Source organism: Canis aureus, chromosome 18 (assembly GCF_053574225.1).
Source record: "Canis aureus isolate CA01 chromosome 18, VMU_Caureus_v.1.0, whole genome shotgun sequence".
In the NCBI taxonomy this organism is placed as follows: Eukaryota; Metazoa; Chordata; class Mammalia; order Carnivora; family Canidae; genus Canis; species Canis aureus.
Window position 1 is genome coordinate 33,568,454 of NC_135628.1, and position 19,453 is coordinate 33,587,906.

The following is a 19,453-nucleotide window of genomic DNA, read 5'->3' on the forward strand; positions in this document are numbered from 1 at the left end:
GAGACACAGGCAGAGGGAGAAGCAGGCTCCCTGCGGGGAGCCCAATTGGGAACTCAGTCCCAGGACCCCAGGATCACACCCTGAGCCAAAGGCAGAGGCTCAACCACTGATCCCCAGGCATCCTAGTATTTTATTATATATGACTACTTTTATTTGTCAACTTCCTAAAGAGCGCAGAACTTCTTAACTACAAGCATTTTGGTTATAAGTAATTAGGATTTAAAAATTACTCCAAGCTCCTGACATTTCTGGCATAAAACAAGTAAACTGCAAAGATGTAGCATAAAACAAGTAAACTGCATAAAACGAGTAAACTGCAAAGATGCAGATGTCTGACCTATTGAAAAGAAAGGTAAAATTGTTGGCTATTTGTGAGTAATTTAATGAACAAACTGCTAAATTTGAAATCTGGTAAATCATTAACATTTTATAAAGCTCAATTTGTTAAATATATGAAGACCAGTTATTGTCTACAAACTTATTTAAAACGTGAGTTTTTCCCCATTCTTCAATTATCCTTGGAACTGCCTTCCAAGCAAGATCTGTGTGATTTGTCCCAATCTTATTAATGAAGAACCTGAGGTTCTGTGAGGCTAAGTGATTTATTTGCCAAGGGTCACTAAACTGTTTTCCTTTCTTTCTTTCTTTTTTTAGATTGATTGATTTATCTTAGAGAGCTTGCACGACCAGGGGGCCATGCAAGGAGGGGCCGAGGGACAAGGAGAGAGGGAGAGAAGTGGACTCCCTAACTGAGCCCAACAGGGCTTGATCCCACCACCCTGAGATCATGACCTGAGCCAAAATCAAGGGTGGGACACTTAACCGATTGAGCCACCCAGGGGCCCACTAAGCTAGTGTTTTGGAACTGTAACTTGGCTAACTCCAGGTAAGACCTCTGTCTGTAACCACTTGCTGACTTAACTCCAGGAGGTGGGGAGCAAGGGAGGGAAGAAAGTTATTTCAAAAAATTTCCAGGATAGGGCAGCAAAAAAATAAGGAAGGTCAATATGTTTTGAAAGTACATTTTCTGTTTTTAGCACGTTAATTCCTCCGTATGCTTCATTTATCATGAAGACCTAGTGTTCGAGGATTAGTAACCATCAGTCTGGAATCTATTGACAGTTGGTAGCAAATTTATGATGTTCTCAATCCAAAAGGAGTGTATGGTCTTAAAGCATATCCCTATGTGGTTTCAATGATTAATTTCATTAATCAATTCTCAATTGAGGCATGAAATCAAGTTTAAGCTTAACACTCATAGAGAAATACTGGTGTTGAGGGGCTGTCCTGCTATCTTCTATTTAAAGACAGCACTGCCTTTTAGTAGAAAATTGGAGCTATTCTCCATGCCACATGTGATCACCAAGTGGTCTTCAAATGTTCTTTAGAATCACAACTCTCTGTGATACAAATTGAAAGTGTGCTGGATAGCTTATGAAGCTGAGGGTCAATATACTTCCTCAGAAATCTAAAAATTAAATCCTCCTAATAAACTGAGAAATCACTTCTGTTATAAGTCATAACTTAAGACATTACATAAAAATACAATACCATGCCAGGTTCTCAAACATTTCTATAATACCGAAATTAAACTTGTCTCCAGGATACATATTAAATATAATAAGGCAATGTTGTGTTTCACAAAAAATCTGAAATATTAGAAAGCTGTGCATATGAATTACTATAAAGATAAATAGTACTGAAATTTGAATTCTTGCTTGTAATATAGAACAAAATAGAACCCAACCCTATCCTTTTTGTCTCATACCAGAAAAAAATTTTATTTCATCATGAAATAGAGGTATAGAGAAAGTATAAATGATCCACCAGAATATGTTAACATTTGACTCTAATAATATTTGCTAAACTATTAGTATCAGAAGATCAAGTTAAAATGTAATGTTTTGTATCTCAGAGTAAAATTATACTTATTTTTAGTTCTGTTCATATATTTAAATGAGAAATATATTTGGGAAATAATTTTGTATATTCTATTTTAATAAGGAAATTATACATGATGAACATGGTTAATATTTTCCACTTTTTGTCAGTAAATAGAGTTTCCATTTATTTAGTCAGAGGTTAGTGGAGGGCATTTGATTAGCTTATAATGCAGAAATGAAAAGTGGAATATAATTTGATCTTCTGAAGTTCATATACAACTTGTAAAGTTACAAAGTATAATACTTTTTAAAATTATTTTATTTATTTATTTGAGAGAGGAGAGCACAAGCTGGGGAGAGGCAGAAGGAGAGGGAGAAGGAGGCCCCTCTGAGCAGGGGAGCCCGATGTGGAATTAGATCCCAGGACTCTGGCAGACGCTTAACAGACTGAACCACCCAGGCACCCTACAAAGTATAATTATGTGTAATACAGCCAAAAACATTTGTTTCCTTCTTCAAAGAAATTGATGCTAAAATCAGGCTTCTAAAAATCAATTACCGTTTAATATTTTGTATTCAAAACTATAATTTCCAAACAATTAAAAAATTCCATTTGTTTAGATTTTACTTCGATATTAACGAATATTATATTATCAGATACAGAAATTTAAAGTCTTACTGAATTGCCAAAATATGTAAATATTTGTATATTAAAAAGTTATATGCAACTGCTGCTGGGAATACACAATGGTGCAGCTGCTTTGAAAAACTGTCTGGCAGTTCCTCAAAAGGTTAAACAGAATTACCATAGAAGCCAGCAGTTCCACCCCTGGGTATCTTCTCAAGAGAAATGAAAACATGTTCATGCAAAAATTTGTGTATGAATGTTCACATCAGCATTTTTCATAATAGCCAAAAAGTGGAAATAACCCAAATGTCCATCAAAGGATGAATGGATAAACAAAATGTGGTGTGTCCACACAAAGGAATATTATTTGGCGATAAGAATAAATGCAATACTGTTGCATACTATAACATGGATGAACCTTGAAAACATGCCAGGTGAAAAAAAATGAGTCACAAGGACCACCTATTGTCTGATTCCATTTGTATGAAATGTCTAGTTTGGGCAAATGTATAGCAACAGAAAGGATTATTTGTGACTGCCTAGGGCTAGGAAGAGAGAAGGATAGGGACAAATGGTGAATGACTGCTAATGGGTCTGAGGTTTCTTCTTCTGGTGACAAAAATGCCCTAAAATTGATCTTGAATATGACCATATAATTGAATATACCAAAAATCATGTAGTTGTTTTTTTCTTTTTTTAAAGGAGGGCAGTAGCAATCTCTCAAACACTAACCAGTTCATGCAAGTAAATCATGTTTCTTTTTAAAAAGACTTACATACTCAGATACAAGGATATCTAGCACATTCAGGGTGGTGAAAAACAAAACAAACACAAAACAGTTTGCAATACTCCACTTCTCCAGGATAGTTGTACAGGCTACCATTCACGGTGTGTTCAGAACAACAGACATTTGACTGAATTCTTTACGGTTCTTTTACTCCGAAAGGCCCATATGCTCTGGCTTTAATAGATCTTGAGTTTTTGTATCAAAATATCTGGTCATCTGAAGAGTGATTGACTGACAAGGAACTAATGAGCATGTACTACCTTCAGTTACATATGCAAGACTTCCCACATCAACAGAATGCAGTTGAGGGGTTCAGTTTAGGATTGGGTCCACTACATGTTTTCATCTCACAGATAATTCATTCCAAATAAAGTATAAAAATTGCACTGCTACAACATCAAAGAAGAGGACTAAACAAAGATTAAATGAAGGTATTTGGCAATCCACTGTGCCAGGAGATGGAGACACAGATCTTAGTTTTGGCAGCTGTGTTTGTATACATTCTAATCCGGGCTGAACATTCAGACTCCTTACCAAGCTGAACACTCATGTGACTGGTAAGACTTTGGCATAAACACAGACAGTGTTATGTATATGAATTCCTTCTGCAGCCTGATATTTATGTCTTGGAAATTAAACATGCATGTGTACGAAGGCAGAGTATATCTGCACATACATACAATATTTATAGAGTCTCTTCTTGCCAGCACTGGGCTAGGCTCTGGGGAAATGAGATGCATATTGATCCCTATTTATAAAAAAAAACAAACCATGTGAAACATACAAGATGTTCTTTAACCATTGTTGTAATAGATCTCACCACGTATTCTTTTCCTTCATGATATTAGTGCTAAGCACACTATAAATTATTTAATCAAATGCACAGAACACTAAAATCTAAATTTGCTCAGTTTTCGTCTGTACCTCTTCTACAGACATAACTTTAAGTGACTAAAAGAGACCAGGGCACCAGATTTCTCTTTCGCCATGCTGAGGAGCTCTGACAATAAAATATTTCCCACGTGGAAGGAAGAAACTTTTGGCTCATTCTTAGATTTTTAAGGTATCTGAAATGATCTACTAGAGCAACTTATGATGGAACTTTCTGCAGTATCCGCTGATATTCTGGAATCACAGCCCTCGCTGACATAAGAATTAAAGGTGATTGTATCAGAAATTCATATTTTTTTCCAGGAAACCCTCAATTCCAACAGTTTGGTCTGCAGCAGCAGTTGAGGTTCCAAGCTGCCAACAAATGAAATCAGTTCCACTTAGTGAAGCAGAAAGGGAACATATAAAAATGTCAGAGAGCTCTTTGAATCTGTGGGAGAGCCAGAGACCCAGGCTTTGGGGCTGCACGGCCAAAACCTATGCCAAACTTCTTTCAAGAAATTTCCTGTACCAGGTCTTTCTATGATGTCACCTCACACTCCCTCCTCAGCTCCTGAGCTCCCACGGTAACTGCTCTCACAGACCTCTGCAAAGACTGTTGGAGCTGCATCTGACAGGTGGTGCTTGGGTTTTATCCTCAATCACTCAGCAACTTTGAGACTGAAGACACCTCTTTCTCCCAGATTTCTCAGATATCACAGTCTTGTGTTCCTCTCCTGCCTTCTTTGGCCTTTTCTTTTGAGTGCCCTCAGAAGCCTTTATTTTCCCTACAGTATTACTTAAATATTATTATTTCCCAGCCTTTGACCTTGACCTCACCTCTTCTTTCTCCAAATACCTCTTAGGGCTTCTGCATTTCCTCTCATGGTTCTGAAAATCATCTAAATGATGACAACTCCCAGATCTGTATCTTAGAGATACAGCCTAAGCTCCTGATCTGTGTGGCCAACATTGACACTCGCATGGATGGCCTCATGGACATCACAGACTCAAAATCCTCAAAACCAAGTTCATAGTCCTCCCTCAAGGTTTGCCTGTTTCCACACTCTGTCTCTCTCCCATGAAATGACAACACCACTCTCTCAGCTGACTGGGCCAGAAAACTGCCATCGCCTTTGCTCATCTATTTGTCTCACCCTTTATGTCCGTCTGTATGCAGAGTTCTCCCTATTGATTTGCTACTTCAGTATCTTTCAAAACTGCTCACTTCTCTCCATCCTTGACGTGACTACTCTAGTTTATACCGTTACTGTCTCATGCTTGGATGGCTGCCAGCCTCAGTGGCTGTCCTGCCTCCATTCTCGCCCCTTCCAGTACATTCTCTACACTGCAGCCAAGGGAACTTTCTATTATGCAAATTCGGCTACTGGCTTCTTTTTCTAAAATCTTTTAGTGCTGTCCCAAATGTTCCAAGGATAAAGTCCAAACTCTTTAACATGTTTTAAGGTCTTTCACTGATCTTGTTTCTGCTTGCTCGTCCGCCTTAATCTTCACACACAATGCACCAGCCGTCTGCACTAGATGAGATTACATCCAGCTATATGTAAACACTGACCCAAATAACTGAAATTGGGGGGGGGGGTGTCTGTTATTATTATTTTTTACCATATCAAGAAATTCAAGGGTAGACAGTTCAGGGCTAGAACAGTGACACCATGATATCATCAACCGCCTGGGCTTCTTATTACATCTTTCAACACCACCACCCACAGCTCGGGCTTTCCTCCTTATGGTTACTTCATGGTTTCAAAATGGCTGCTCCACCTCTAGAAGTACATCCATATTCCAGAGAGGAGATAAGAGAGAAAGCAACAGGGAAGAAGAGATAGCACCTCTGTCAAGAGAGCAAAACCTACTTATAAAGCACCTAAACGTCTGCTGATATTTCATTCATTGGCCAGAACTCTGCAAATGGCCCTTAATTCTACATCAAGCAAAAACAAGTAGGTTTTTGTTTTTGTTTTTGTTTTTGGTGTTTGTTTTTTATATCTTTTAACCTAGATGTTTTTCTCCTTTGAATAAAATCAGAGTTCGGTTCATAAGAAAGAAGTAAAAAATTACATATGGACTAAATAATAGCATTTACCACGGGAGCTTTCTCTGAATTCCTGAAATATGAAACATTCTCTGGAAGATCCTTTGGTCGTTGTCTCTGTTCTCTTTACCCTGGAAGAGTTTTCCATGACACTTATTTGCCTGGCTAACATCTACTTATTCTTCAGGTCTAGCTTAAATGTCATTTCTTGTAAAATATCTACTTTGAGGCCCTCTTATTCTACTATCCCTCATATTCCAGACTAGCCTTCCTACTATTCTTAGCATGATTGACTTATTAAAATGTGTTATAATTTTCTCTTTAATGCTCCAACTTTTCCACTAGACTGTGCCTATTTTGATCACCACTGCATGTTTGTAGCACATAGTATATATACTCAATATAAATTATTGAATAGATACAAAATAAACATGAATAGGATAGTGATTGAAAAGATACATCTACATTATACATTATAATATGTTTATATAGTCAACATTGTATAAAGACATCCAAAAAATTAGAACATGCTTGAAAATAAATATAGGGTGAATCCTATGAGATGGGTTAATTTTATTTGCAATTAGTAATACGCCCCTCTGCCCTCTGTCATGGTGCTAGGATTATCCTTCCCTGGGCTACTTGCTTATTTCTCTAAGAGGTATCATACTCAGGTGTTAGTACATTTAAAACAGATCAATGAGATTCAAAGGAGCTAGTTACTTTGAAGAAATGAACAACTACTATAAAGATCAGGATTAAAGAATAGAATATATCAGGTAATGGGTCAAAGGGGAAATTCTATATTTGTCTCTCACTTAGGCAATGAACACTAACTAGAGCAAAATAGCTTTATTTGCACTTTGTGAATCCTTAGTCATGTTTTAAACAATCAACTTTCAAATGTTATTCTGCATCCTCTCACATTTGCCAATATCTTAGCACATACTAAATAAATATTTTTGGATAAAATATGTACCAGGAAAGTGACATTTTCCTCATATTAGGAGAAAAATAATGGAAATTTATAAAACTTAGCTTAGAAATGCTTGTCTAGGGATTTTCATATGATATCATGCAAAATGCTAAGACTCCAGGCAGGCTTCTTAAGCTTAATTTTTTCTCAGGGCAGAATTCAATACTTCTTTGCTAATCACTCCTTATGATCTATACTGATGATTTAACACAGAAATCCTCCCTTTTGGCTAATCATGGGCTCAAAATCTAGATAAAGTATTAATGATTTAACGCTTTCTGAAAATTAAAGAAAAATTAAAATATAAACTGAAAAGTAAGATTCAGGACATGTTTATCTTTACTAGCCTCATTCTAATTGGGACAGCCATCAGAGAATAGGCTTTGGGAAAATAAGCCTCAGCTCTGAATCAAATAAACAATTTAACTCTAAATTTTCACTAATATGAATTATGAAAGGCACTAAAGTGATGAGATCTGGGCGAAACATTTGTATTTTCAATGAGCTATCATAAAGTCGTGAACACATGATGAAAACAATTAAATAAAGAATAACTTGAAGGTATAAGTGAGGTCAAAAGTCAACTTGTAAATAAACCATTTCTTATGCATTTTATATATCTTCATCTCACATGCTGTAATATGAGGGGCTTCTTGGATTTTTCTGGCAAATGTTTGTTACCAAACCTAAAACCAGTATTTCCCCATTTTTTTCTCTCTTACTCCATTTTCCCCCTAACCTTTATTCAGGTATAATTGGTACATGACATTGTGTAGGTTTAAGATGTACATGTTGTTTGAAATACTTATATATTGCAAAATGATTACCACCTTTTTTTGTGGTGAGAACTTTTAAGATCTACTCTCTTAGCAACATTCAATTATCTACTACAGTATTATTAGCTACGATCCCCAAGCTAAATATTAGATCCTCTGAACTTTTTGTTTCCAACTCATTTCAGTGGGCTGCCGCCAAAAGCTCAGAGTCCTTGTCGGCTTCCCTGGCTATTGGAAGGTCTACCTCCATGCACAACATTGCTTCCCATAGAACTTGCCAGACTCTGCCAGGGGAATTATTTTTTGTACTTTTATTGTTCTTTAATCAATTCTTTGTTTTGGATTCTGCTCATTCTCTTAGCCTGTTTTTCAGCTTTAATTTAAATTATCCTCTAATTATGCTTATGACACTTCCAACTCAACTTCCGTGCTCGGCTGTGCTTCTCAAGTGCAACTGGTTCAGGGAATGAAGAACTTCAACTTTAGTTTCCTATCCTTATACTATTATACTGCCTGGTGTCTTAAAAAGGGTGCAGAGGGGGATCCCTGGGTGGCGCAGCGGTTTAGCGCCTGCCTTTGGCCCAGGGCGCGATCCTGGAGACCCGGGATCGAATCCCACATCAGGCTCCCGGTGCATGGAGCCTGCTTCTCCCTCTGCCTATGTCTCTGTCTCTGTCTCTCTCTCTCTCTCTGTGTGACTATCATAAATAAATAAAAGTTTAAAAAAAATACTTAAAAAAAAAGGGGGGCAGAGGTTAGTAGAACCTTGCTCAATATTTGTTCACAGGAGACCAAACTATTGGTACTTTCTCCCACTCACTATCCCAAATGTTTTACCTTTTCCAGTCCAAATAAACCCTTTCTCTTATTACTGAATCTCCCTCAGGAAAAAACAAAAACAAAACTAAACTAAAAAGATCTTCCCACTAATAACACACAAGAGCCTTCTTCCCTCTTTAGATGTTCTTGCCTCATAAATATATCACTCAGGCTTGTCTTTGGAGAAGTCAGAGTGATACATGATAGTCCTGCTTCACCCAGACTGATTACTGGTCAGCAACAGCCCTGGCCTCTCAGAATCACTGAGCCGTGTTCAAGGACACATGAACACCAAAGTGCTAAAGGATGCCAAGCCATAGTCACCCCTCACCTTGTCCAGTCTCCTTTCTTAGAAGGTTTCAAGAACATTTTTCATGTTGAGCTGTTACATGGTCACAGTCTTCCTAACTTCTGAGAGATAAATGGATGGTACATTGCTGATGTGCTCAGGATTTCTCAAGGTGCTTAAGCAAATCCCTTCCTCCCGACAAAGGCAGGGATAGGGCAGTGGTACAAACTTAGTTGTGTCTAGTTGAAACTATCTTGATATAGGAAGACACTCCCATTTTTCCTGCTCTGAACTATATTCTGCATTTCAATTGTAGAAAAGGTGCTCCAATTTCTAGTGTAGGTCTGGGTAGTGGGGAGGTTTCATTACCACGTAGAAGCACTGAGACTTTCATGGGTATTGGCTAATGCCAGGGCATAGAAGTCAGAAGTGTATGCTCTGTGTTCAAGTCATAGCTCAGCCAGTTTTACTAGGCTGTGTGTTGGACATTATCAGGGAAGATAACAGGAAAAGACCTATGTCCATCTAGGCTTCTACTCTCTGCTTATTTATACAAGAAAATTTAAGTTGCAGTGTTCATTTGTACCTGTGAATGTGACCTCTTCCTAAAAGGGTTCTTGCAGTTGTAACTAAGGCTCTTGAAATTGGATCATCCTGAATTAATTGGGTGTGCCCTAAACCCAATGACAGGTGTCCTTACAAGAAGAAAAGACACAGTGAAGGAGGCCTTGTGAAGGATTGGCGATGAGCCAAGGAACACCTGGACCTTCCAGAATCCAAAAGAGGAAAGATTCTGCCCTAAAGTCTTCATAGTGACCATGACCCAGAGGACACCTTGATTTTGGATTTCTGCTTCCAGAACTGTGAGAGAATAGATTTCTGTTGTCTTAAGCCACCAAGTTTGTCATAATTTGTGATGGCCACCTTAGGAAACAACATACAATTTGTGAAAGTAATGAAATACAGTTAAATCATAAGATTTGCAATCCTCCCAATGCACCCTCCCTTCCAAGGAGGCAAGCGTCTTGTGTGAGCTATTATTTGCTCGTTTGTTTTCATTGTTTTGTGCTTGATTATGCTGAAGGGTAAAAAGGAGAGTAATGTTAAGAGTAGGAATTGGGCTAATGGCGGAGGACAGGGAGGGTGGCAAGTGAGTAAGTGAGAAATACAGCAGCTTCTGCAAAGAGCAGATTTGGGAGAAGGCCTGCTCTATGTTCTACTATATTAACCCCCTTTTTGTGGCCTTCTCAAGAGAACTGCAACAAACCCTAAAACTACTTCAAAGGCTTCCTGGAGCTGGGTCTTTGTCTCTTTAGGTTCCATTTCTACACTGAGATTAGTGTGGTGGTGAGGGGCACTTACATTAGGTTACATTTTTATAACCAGAAAATAAAGGTAATTTCTCTTTGACAAAACAAAATGTGTGTGTGTGTGTGTGTGTGTGTGTGTGTGTGGTGTGTGAACACCAGGGTATTCTTGATATCTTATATTAAAGATGGCTACAGATGTTCAAGAAAAGAAAAGATTCCTTTACTTCTACCCCGACCCATCCAGACTGACACAGCCAGGATCTATGCCTCCAATTGAACAACAGATGTTTTCTGCTAGTCTTGAGAGCTATCCCTGCATGATTTGCCTGGGAAACTGACCCTGAAAGTATTATTCCCTTATCTAAAAATGGAAATTGCTTGTCAAATCTGCCTTCTGGGCTCTGTATCACTAATTCACTTAGAATCTGCTGTAGCCTTGAGCGGCTGCAAATAGGCTCCCAAACTCCTTCTTTGGCCCCATAGCCTGAATACTTTAGCACTTCAAATGTGCCATAATCTACATGCAGGGTATCTCCCCAGTATTAGCAATATTACGGAATGGCAATATTACAGAACCCCTTAAGCCCCAGTAGCCAATGTACAGATGAGGCCCAAACATGAGACTACCCCTGCTCTGAACACTTTGCTTTTGCTAATTGCCATTTGATCTTGAACGAGTGAGGCCGTTGTGTTTACCAAATACTTACGTAGAGTAGGCTGCATACATAAAAATTCCAGGGCTAAGTGTGGAGCGACCTGTATAAAGTGGGGGACTGTATATTTTGCATGGGGCAACCTAGGGCCAGGATTTGCCACTGTGCCATTTTAGCCAACTACTGTATTAAATATATTAGGTGTGGTTTAGAATAAGAACAGTGATTTGTATTATGTGTACTCATGATATCTGACTACAGGTCAAGTAGTACTAAAATAGATTATTTAAACCATTTTCTTTCCCTAAGTGACCATAGAGACACTTATTCTGGATTTTATCTCCTTCATTAATACAAAGCTATCATGGTGATGTTATATATTCACACTAAAATGGCACATGATCTCTAGCACACCACTTATCTCCACTCCAGACATCGCCTGTTCAGAGAATCTCCTGACTCCATGGAGAAGTCTAACTATCTGATGTATAACTTCTGATTTTTTAGAGGTGTTGTTCAGATACAGTCAAATCTGTATTTACCTGTCTACTGTTTCCCATCCATAGAGAAGTGCATAGACAAATAAGTCAGTAAATGTGCTCTCAAAAAGCATATGTAGAGGTACTGTAGTCTATATCCGCCCGCCCTTGAATTAAAAAAGACAGGCACTTCACCCAGAGTGGGTTAGGCTCTACAGCAATTACAATGTCTTATTTCTCATATTCCATGAATTCTCCAGCTTCGCTGATGCCCTGAGGTAATTTGTATCTAAAAGAAATGATAGGATTGATATAAATACCTCCAGGACTTCTTCCCAAAGGCAAAGGGCACAGAAAAGAAGCAAGATCATATAAATGAGCCTTGGCATCAGCTTTCGTCACAATCACCCTTTCCAAGCATCGGGTCCTTCTAAAATGAGGGAGACAGCCTCCCTTCAATTGCCTGCCTTTTTTCATCTTATTCCCTGAACTCTATCTGATATGAGCTCTGTTATGCATAACAAACACCTAAAATGTTAAGCACGACTGTTTTCCAGGAGATATATTGTTACTGAAGACTCCATATTCAGCTGCTATTTCCAGTTCATTGGAAAAGGAAGAGGTCAGGAGGGATTTCTACTTGTGTAGCATCTTTGGTGGGTCATTGTTCCATTGAAAACATGTCCCCATTCATCTCTTCCTTTGACGGTTCTAGGGAGTTGAGGGCCATCCCCCACTGTTCTTCCTCCATTGCAGGGATCATCCGTCCTCTGTGAGGAAAGATATTATAAAATATATTCCAGCTACAGATCTAGCACAAGCCAATGCCAATGTCAGATAATTAGGAAAATTGAAATAATCTCATTCTTGTTTATTTGTTTATTTGGGAGTTGACATTAGCCAGAATAATTTGGATAACATCAACATTAATCTTAATTCATGAATTATTAAAACCTTAGACTGTGTCACAGTAAATTTGCAGGAATAATATTTTAATTCAGTACTGTTTGCAATCAGTATGGAAATGCATTTTATGATGAAGCATTTTTAATAAAGGTGTCATTTTTATCATAACAACATTAAACATTATCCTCCTAAAGAAAATGGACTTTGTCATAGTAACTAAATCAAAAAGCCTGTTTTTTCAGAGGTTCTAGAAAACATTAGGACTGCTGAATTCTTATTTTGGTATTAGGAGAAAAATGTGTTGGAAATTATCATTCTGAAGAGATGGAGATCGAATGAAATACATGCAAATACCATAGTCCTTTCTGTGCTGAACATGGCATCTTAATACAGGACTGTTATTGTCAAATAAGACAGCTGATGTCAGTATGAAAGAGAAAAACACAACACAAGTTGCAAAGCACAAAGCAAATAATACCTCTGATTTGCCTTCCATTGATTGCATTATACAAGGAAATTGCTAATCAGTAATTTCATTTCTTTGCCAATGCGAAAAAATAAATTTATCACTTAAAAATTCAGTTATATCTTTTGGTGCACTTTTGTATGCATTTCTGTTGGGTATATACCATGGAGTGAAATTTCTGGGTCCTGGAGTATGTATGGATATGCTCATTTTAATCGAAAGCAAAAGTTTTTCAAAACCAATGTATCAACTGAAACTTGAACGAGCAGTGGATGAGAGTTCTAGGTGCACCATACCCTCGCTAGTATTTTTACTTGGTATTGCCAAGTAAAATACTTGATTTCAGCCATTCCCTAATGAATACTGAAGTTGAAGCACTTTTTGTAGATATAATGGCTTTCTTTATATTATTTTTTGTGAAGTGCATTTATAAGCCTCTCCCCCAACCCCGCAGGTTGTTTGTCTTACCCAGGGACAACACAGCCAATTGGAATGAATGGTCATTCTCCTTATGCTGGGCATATGTAGGTCTTTGAATTCAAACTCTGTTCAAATCCATTGGGCTTAAAATAAATGTTAGGTTTTTTTTTTTTTCCTTCTAATTCAAAGTAAGGTTCAACTTGATATTTTTAGTAGAAGCGTTGGTTGCTCTATACAACAGTATATGTTTACAGCTTGGAGCTTTGGGAAATGGCTGGCAGGAAAACTGCTGCATGGCTGAATGATGAGTCTGCTGGACAGATGCTTAATGTTTGAATCTATAGTGGGTTTCTAACCATTACTGGAGGCCAAATGTTGCTAAAAATACAATATGGGGGCAATTTTCCTTACCAGAACTGTTAGAAGTAGGTGGTGTGAAGAATAATTCAATAAGCTACTGAGATAGGAGATGGAAGTATCAAGAAGTATGCTTGAGTAAGTACAGATGATCTCAAAGTGGCTCTCCAAGGCAGATGACTTCTAATCAACTGTATTTTCTGATAGGAAACTGTATCATATTTTTTTCTTTTATGCTTTCTGAGAGCATATGTTTTTGCTCTGATGCATTCAGAAACCATACAGCTGTCCTTTCTTCTTTCTCCTTTTTTTTTTTTTAACATTTTATTATTTATTAGAGAGAGTGAGAGAACCAGTGGTGGAGAGGGGCAGAGGGAGAGAGAGAGAAAGAAAGAGAGACCGAGAGAGAGAGAGAGAGAGAGAGAGAGAGAAGCAGGCTCCTTGCTCAGCAGGAATCCCAATTCAGGGCCCCAACCCAGGACCCTGAGATCATGACCTGAGGCAAAAGCAGATGCTTAACCAACTGAGTCACTCAGGCACTCCTTCTCTTCTCCTTCTTTTGGACAGGCTACAACTCCACAACAAAACTGAATAATCATTTTAGGCTTTCACAACCTTGTAATCTTACTACCTCTCCCATCTAAGTTTACCATTCAATAGATATTAACTGAAATCCTTCTATATGCCTAGAAATCAGAGATAAGAAAAAAAAAAACCACGAGATAAGCTACAGAACCATAGTCAAATACAATTCACATTGAGTCACTAATCTTGCTCTTTATTAATTTTGTGAAAAAGTACTCTTTATATTTCTTTCTCACCAGCCTTAAGTATATTAAGCTTGCCTGATAAGATACTTATTTTTCAAAAGACTTTATTTATTTATTTAGCAGAGAGAGGGAGAGAGAGCACATGCACACAGAATCAGGGGGAGTGGGAGAGGGAGAAGCAGACTCCTTGCTGAGCAGGGAGCCCTACATTGGGCTCAAACCCAAGACTCCAGAATTATGACCTGAGCCAAAGGCAGACTTTAACAGTACTGAGCCACCCAGGCGCCCCTGATAAGATACTTATAAATAATTTTTTTTATTATTTTTCATTCCATTATTATTCCTAGAAATAGTTAAATGCCTTCCTATAACATTTTTGTCAAATGCTCAGGTACTATCTTCATTAGTATATAGGTTAAGCTTCTATAGCAAGAAGATTCCTTTTTAGGTAAACATCCATTGGTAAACATCAGTAATGAGCCATGTGGCCACAATGCACTTCGAGTAAGGCTGAGAAACTTTAGTTTTATTTGGCCAGCCATGTATTTGCTAAAATCTGAGTCAGTTCCATGATTAGAAGGCATTAAGGGATACTGAATACTAAGTGGCTTCTACCATGACCTATTTGTATGGTAACTAAGTTATCTCCTGTCTCTTTTATCTCACATACATCTTTTCCAAGAGTGAACAAGGTAAGAGTCCAATCCAGTTTAGCTCAAAATCTAGAATGTCTATGTTTCAGGATTTTTTTGTCCCTTAGTGCTGGTGGTTCTTGGTCATTCCACTTGAAAGAATGAAGAGATAGACCAGATGAAGAGTGGTGGGCCACAAATCAAAGTTTGTTGAGTGATAGTACAAAGCTCCTGAAGAGGGAGGGCACCCAAGAGGGTTGCTGTTGGACTTTCTAAGTCTAGAGGTTTTTATGAGATTGTTGGTGGGGTGCTTTAATCTGATTAACCCTCCTCCCTGCACCTGTCACTCAATCAGGTTTTTGTCCACCTGCTCATCTACCTATCAGGGAGTTGCTCACATGGGAAATGGTGGAGGGATCCTTCCTGGGTGGTGTAGAATAACAGGATGGGGTCTTTTTCCTTTTAAGGGTAGTTTCCTCTTAGGAAGGGGGGCCCCTTGCCCTGCCCGCCTTTCTTCCAACTCTTCTCCATTATCTAGGTGATGCAAAATTATTTCCATGCACCTCAATGAGGCTTTGTCTGGTTCCTGTGACCCATAAAGTAGTAGATACGCTCACTGTCATGCCTCCAGCCCCCAAGTCGCCACTCACAAGTGTAAATACCCTGACCTAATGCAATGAAATAGAACCAGGAAAACTGCAAGAAAAATTCCTACTTGGACGTGCAGAGAATGGGAAACATACAGAATCACTTGTCTAGAGCAGTGCTGAAATCTTGCTGGGCAGAAAGTATGAAGACTACCCTTATTCCTTAATGAAATCCTGCTCTGCTCTCTGAAAAAAGTCTCTTGTCCATTGTCTTCTTGGTCTCCAGGCTTCCTTCTGTGGGAAATTCTCCTCTGGCCATAATCCCCTGGGACACAACTACTATGCGTATCGGAGAGCATACCTTCTTTTCTACTCTAAATGGGGTAATAGACAAGGGGTTCTAGGTCTTGAGCACAAGTAGTACAAGTTTCTGAGCTCTCTGCTGAGAGGATCTCAGGAGGTGCTTTATGGTTAAATAATCACAAGTGTGTGTGTACCAGACTTGTAAGTTCTTTAGTGGTATAATTGGCTCAAAACCAGAATTGACTCCTTGTCTACTTGGTTCCAGGTAGTTGTAAATGAAAGAAACCACAAGCAGAGGCTTTATCTGAATACCACCCTAATAGTGGTATCATCCCTCTCTCCCTTACATTTAAGAGCAGCTACATTGAGTGGAAAAACCCCCTTAATCTGATTTTGGATTGGCTCCCATTCCTGGTTGAGAACACTTAAAGGAAGGCTCTTGAATAAGGTCCTGAGTGACAACTTTATCTACTGTTATTTTGTTTATAGAAACAGTTGGCTTTTCCAAGTTACTAATCCCTTAGTCAATTTAGATTAAAGGCCACCTGCTGAGAAGAGAGCCGATTTAGCTCCCCTTTCATCTCTGCTCTAAACTGATTAATTCTTGCCTGACTTCATCTCTCTTAGAGCACATTGCTAAAAACTGCAAGGAACAGCCAACACACATTAACATTCTGCATTTTCTCAACCTTAGCAGGCATCTGATCTGCCTTCTTAGTTACCACTGGTAACAGTTTTATTTAATGTTTTAGCATATAAAGGATTATGGGCATCTCAGCCTACAATATGTACTACTCCTAGCAAATGTTTTTTGTTGGTGGTGGTGGTTTTTTTTTTTTTTTTTTTTTTAAAGAAAGAGAACACAGAGAGAGAGAGAGAGAGAGAGAGCGAGCAGGAGGGGGGTCCGGTAGTGGGCAGAGGGAGAGGGAGAAGCAGAATCCTCGCGGAGTAGGGAGCCTGATGCGGGGGCTGGATCCCAGAACTCTGGGATCATGACCTGAGCTGAAGCCAGATGTTTAATCAAGTGAGCCACTCAGGTGCCCTAGCAAGTCTATCATTAAAGCAGGATGCCATATGTTAGAACATTTTTATGAAAAACTACACTTCTGATAGAGGTTTTTATATTAATTAGAGTACAAGCTGAACTGTTCTATAGAGACTGCACAGTACAGTGGCTCGCCTATGACACAATGTTCTTTCTTTTTATCTATCAATCTTAAAATAAGTAGATCCAAGTCATAGTAGAGAAGGTCTGTCATCCACTACATGTGGCTTCTGTCTCTGGGCCCAAGGTAACCATTTAAGCTCTCATCACTTTCCAACTAGCGGGAAGGGGACTAGAAAAGTGGAGGACTAAGAACTTCCTTTTTAGGAATTGACTAGAAACCTGCCCATATAACTCAAAGAACTTAGGAGCATATGTCATTGGCCAGAATCTAGTCAGATGACATCACCTTGTTACTGGAAACAAGAAGACTGTGAACTATGAAGACATGTAGGTAGGTTTCTATTACTCAAAGGAAAAAGAGAAAAATGGATAATACAGACCAATTAGTGAATACAAATATCACATTAATATGTTTTGTTCCTCCTTTTCTTCTGTTTTTGACATCACTTTGAGTGAAATAGCTCACATATTTAGAAACAGTATTTTTAGCTCCCAAGTTATATACAAAATTATATATTTTCAATCTAGATTTCATATCCTTTGGATATTCAGGCAGTCTATCAGCACCAAATCACTATCAATAAAAGGTTTTTATTTGCAATACGCTCTGCTTTTTTGTTCTTTGTCCTTCAAGTTACACTCAATTTTTTTCAGAGCTAAAGAGAACACCTCTCAAAACTTCTACTTTCTGAATGTTCAATATAATTGCAATGTCTTACTGATGTGCTTGATGGGAGAAGATTGTTTCTGGGAAATGCAAAATGTGAGTGGATATATAAAATGGTTATTAACACTCCACCATTAGGTGGATATTTTTCTTCCAAAAAATTCCTTCCAAAAATACTCCTGTAAATGAAGGAATATTCCCTATCTTCTGCATAGGTGTTTAATTTTTTACTTTTCACCTTTGCATCTGTAACAAATCTTATTGATCACAAAGTACTTCAGATCAGTAAGAGTTTCAGGCATTCAGCTTTCTTTTTCTTCACCATCACCACACCCTCCTCACCATTATTGTTTTATTTATTCTACTCTATCCTTCAGCTTCTGCCAACATCCCCTCCTTTTGACTTCTGGCAGTCAGCAGCCACACTCACTGGGGAAGGCTGTTTTCTATGTGGATTGTAAGGTGACTAGGCAAACAAATGCATACTCACCTACTAGAGAAACTGAGGCTAAAAAGTCATTAAGCAATTTATCTAATATACCCATCCCACTAGTAATGATAGAGCCAGGGTCCTTCCCAAGGTCTCTTTTAGTTAAAGCACCTACCAAGACCCAATGTAGTGTTCTTTAGTGTGGTGTTGGTATTACAACCAATGACATTGCTTTCTGACAAAACAAAGGAAGTCTAATAGATCAGATTTATATTATGTACCATTGTAGGGATGCCCAGGAGGGAATCTGGTTCTGCTGAGACTGAGTAGTTTCTTTTCTGTGGGGAAAAAACATGCCTGGAATGAAATTATACCTTTTCCTTTTTGGTCTCATGTAATGATCATCCTTAAAGTCAACGAGCACTAAATACATTTAAAAAATTAAAACCCATAGAGCTAGAAATTTTAGGATCATAGAATATTTTAACTACAGAGTACCGTAATCCTTACTAGGAAATAGAACATAATAAGTTTGCTATTAGGGTTTTTTCATTAAAAGCTGTGGAATCATTATTTTGTGGCTATTTTTGAGCTTGTGGCTACACATTCTTTTGAGCTTGTGGCAGGTTTGGTACTAGAATATGAAGTGATTCGCTCCTCTGCAACATTTATAAAATTCCTTGAGAAATATATTGTGTTTGGCTGCAGCCTCTTTTCCTAAGGAATATCATCATGGGAACATAAAGAAGAGGGTTATGTGGATTCTGTAGGGATGGTTAGGCATTATATAAATTTTCCGCTTTGAGTAACTGATGACCTCTTGGGGTCTAAAACATTACAAAGGCAAGTATCAAATACAGACTTAAATGAGCAGCTGATTCAAGGATGGTAAAAACAGATGTTATCTATAGTGCCCTTGTAAAGGCTCATGTAAAATAATACTTGACCTAATAAAAATATGACCTTTTTTGAAGTACTTTTATATTCAGAAGTCAAAATTTCAAATAATGATTCTTCTCGTTCGAACCTGGGTTGAATATTATGCACCATTAGAAGTCTGTTGGCTAACCTTGCTGATGACCTGCTGAGACTATTATCATTCTAGCAGTGTCTCTACTGTATCTTCAAATACAGGAAATTCACTGATATCCTGTGCCTGAGAATAGAAAAATACCATTCTCAAAAACCAAAGCTCAAAAATCTCTTATGAAATTAGATCCT

General features: G+C 38.2%; 1 long non-coding RNA gene across 1 annotated transcript in view; it reads left to right on the forward strand.

Moving 5' to 3' along the window:
* The first annotated feature begins 663 nt into the window (after window positions 1–663).
* The window catches only part of LOC144288832 (uncharacterized), a 59,540-nt gene continuing 40,750 nt past the window's right edge, over window positions 664–19,453 (forward strand). Inside the window, exons 1-2 of the long non-coding RNA XR_013356833.1 lie at window positions 664–886; window positions 9,775–9,947. This is a non-coding gene — a long non-coding RNA (uncharacterized LOC144288832). The remainder of the gene's footprint in view (window positions 887–9,774; window positions 9,948–19,453) is intronic.